This window comes from Muntiacus reevesi, chromosome 18 (assembly GCF_963930625.1).
Source record: "Muntiacus reevesi chromosome 18, mMunRee1.1, whole genome shotgun sequence".
Taxonomy (NCBI): Eukaryota; Metazoa; Chordata; class Mammalia; order Artiodactyla; family Cervidae; genus Muntiacus; species Muntiacus reevesi.
The window spans coordinates 24,614,563-24,617,763 of NC_089266.1; the positions used below are offsets into that span (position 1 = coordinate 24,614,563).

General features: G+C 55.4%; 1 pseudogene; it reads left to right on the plus strand.

The window, feature by feature from the left end:
* The first annotated feature begins 1,285 nt into the window (after positions 1-1,285).
* Positions 1,286-2,652, plus strand: LOC136150140 (protein INCA1 pseudogene; annotated as a pseudogene).
* Positions 2,653-3,201: the final 549 nt, after the last annotated feature.

The window sequence follows — 3,201 nt, forward strand, 5'->3', positions numbered from 1 at the left end:
TTATACTTGTGACTGAGGATTTGAAGTTTATATGTATTAGAGTTTTCTCGACCATTTTTTCCTTTTCTGGAAGAAATGGAGCGTAGATTTCAGACTATTGCCCATTTTTATTTTCTCTTGCAGAGCTGCATTTTTATTGGATAGACTTGGCTTTTCTTAATCATCTCCTTTTCTTCTTCGACTCTCCTTAAGATTAGAAGACACAGAAAAGTCCCACGTTGGACTCACTGAAACCGCTACAGCGCTGCTGCGGCAGAGCTGAAACAGGCCAGACTCACTGTTTGCTTCCCCCGAAGCCTCAGCCCGAGGCAAACCCCTCCACAGGTCAGCAGACTCTCACTTAAGAACTTACAAAACACTAGAAAATTGAGGTAGAGTCTAAGATACGGCTGCTCCAAACACCTGGCAGATGGACCTTTGGAGATTCGGTCCTTCGGTTCTGGACGGGGGAGGACGGTCTGTCGACTGGGCCTCGGTTCTCTGGATAATGAGAGAAAGCCGCTCCCTCTAGGGACCTAGTGATCTCCACGCACTTATTTATCCCCAGAGGACACCTGGACCAGCAGGGACTGACGTGGACTGGGGAGAGGCGGCGGGGCTGAAGTTGGGGGACGAGGGAGGCCAGCAAGGACTAGGAGGTATTAGGGAACGGAGGAGCCGCACAGGCCGCGCGTACCGCTCTCTCCAGAGGCCCCCATCAGCGGCGGGATCCTCGCAATGAGCTAACCGCCCCGCATCCTGCCTCGCAAAACTCCAGGCGGGTTCCCCTGTCTCAGGTCGCAGACACAGCCTCTTTCTAAAGCCCTGGATATTTCACGGGCTCAAAAGCAGCCTTTGCAGCGCTTTTCTGGGAAGTAATCCTCATTCCGCTCATTCCCACCACTTTCAGAAATTCTTTGGAAGGCAGAATGGTTTGCGCCTTGATCCTACCTGGGCGCTGTAAAAAGAAATCGGGCCCCCAAAACATGAGGCCGAACGTTAGAGAAAAGATCCAGAGAGAATTCGGGCCCTGCAGAGTTTCAGCATCAGGAGCCGGATATACACAAGGATTAGCACTTCCTGTGTGCCGAAACTGACTTGAAATTGGGGGGAATTTCAAGCCGGTCAAATGCCTCAGGGTAGTGTTTCAGATTTGAAAGTAAGGTATACTTTCCCCAAGATTTGGTTATAAAGTTTTATCTCCTCAGATTTTTTGAAATTGAGGTTTGGATTGGGTAAATCGAATTTTAAAGGCTTTTTAAAATTAGATTAGGTCGCGGCGGGGCTCCCGGAGCGGCTGGGCAGAATGCAATGGGACAAACTTTACGGGAAGCGTGAGACCGGAGCGGGGGCGATTCGTGGCCGAGGCTGCCCGCGCCCCTCGTCGGGTCCCCGGGCGGCGGGCGGCGGGCGGCGGGCGGCGGACTCGCACCCCGGGGGCGGCAGCAGTAGCGGCGCCAGCGGTCGGCGCCCGCCCCGGCAGCGCGAGCTGGGGCGGGAGCCGGGGGCGGAGGACCGGCGGGCGCGCGCCGCCGCGAGAATAGCCCGGGAGCGACCCGGACAGCTGTTAAAGGGGCAACGTCCCCGGGATTGAGGGACCCACCAGGCGGAGACAGGGGAACTGAGTTGCGGACGCGGAAAGGCGACCTGGACGCCGGGACTCGGGAGGCCAGCTCCAGAAAAGCCGGGAAAAGTTCGACTGGGCCCGCAGTGCCGTGTCGCCCCCTCAGGCCCAGGCCACCCCTGCCTGCCCAGCCAGGCCCCAGCAGGCCTCAGCCCCGCAGGGCCCACCACCTGGAAGCCACATCAACTCCTCAGTCCCCAAATTGTGCCTTCAGGCTTAGCAACTCTTTACGCCTCGCACCAATGAGGAGACTCAATCTAACCTCTCAACCCAGTCCAGTCATGCAAGTACAGGAAGATGCAGACAACCTTCTCTCTTTTGCCAAAGTCTCAGACTGACGCCCCAGTGGTATGGAGACACCTTCTGGGAGAGTCTTAGTCAAAGGCCCAGCCCCACCTGGATGGAGGAGCAGTACACCCCACCCTGCTGAGAGCCACTGGTTGCTCCCAGCCTGGCCAGTATGGCCCTGAGGGACTCTCACCTCCTGAGGTGCTCTGCAGAAGAAAGAGAAGGAGGCCACATTCAGGAGGAATGCAGCAGAGATCTGGGGGCATCCCAGCCCGGGTAAGGGCGGTCACTCATCACTTGGAGGATCTAAGGAGGCAACAGAGAATCATCAATGACCTTAAGTCTCCACAGGCTGAAGAAGGCCCAGTGGGGCAGCTCTGGGGCTGCGTCTGGGCCTCTGCTGGTTGACAGTGATGGCTGTGGCTTCCCCAGCACCACGGAACACCCTGATCAGGAAGAGGAGAGGAGGACCACTTCCTCCTTCTGGCAGGGCCCAGCTGCTTTGGTCTCCCTGGAGTCCCCTGGGCCAGGAGGGGTCTTGTCTCTCCAGGCAGCTGGGCTCTATGGGTCCCTTCAGCACTGTCACAGCCACTAGGAACCCCTTTTACCATCCCTGGGGGGTGGAACTACAGTCTGAGGAGGAGGGAGAAACCGTCCAAGCCCAAGACGCTGGCCGTGCCTCAGGGGCCCAGGATTGGGAGTTGGAATCTCCAGTATTTGGAACATCCTTTCCTTGGCCATCTTCCTCTCCCCGCCTCTAAACTAGGCAAGAACAGTGCCAATGGCTTCCCCTCTCCATCAGAGGAACCTCCCCAAGGCTTCCTGCCACTATTCTCTTCTTCTTCTGTTATTAAAAAGTAAGCAAGTGGAGCCCCCCCCCCCCCAGATTAGATTATAACATTATCTATTTCTTAGTCAAAAGACCTCTTTCCCAGGAGAGGTCTGAGGGGCTTTCTTTCTTTTGGGGGGGCACTTTCTTATTTGATTTCTGATCAAAGGACTTTTAACTTCTTGGCCCCATTATTGCATTATTTCAGGTGAGAAAATTTTCCAATTTATTCAAACAATTGTTTGAATGAGTGTAGACCACATACTTGGGTTGAAGAGCTCAGCTCCTGTCCAGAAAGGGAGGGGGCTCCTCTAGGAAGAAGAGCTCCCCATCCCCACTCTAGAGACCCTCTGTCCTCCACTGTGGATGCCTTCTCCACACCCCCAGCTCCCTCTTTGGCCAGAGCCTGTCTTCCTGGGGTGTTTTTTTCCAGAAGTCTTCTCTTTCTCAGGAGGAATGGAGAGACAAGGATTTGAGGGCA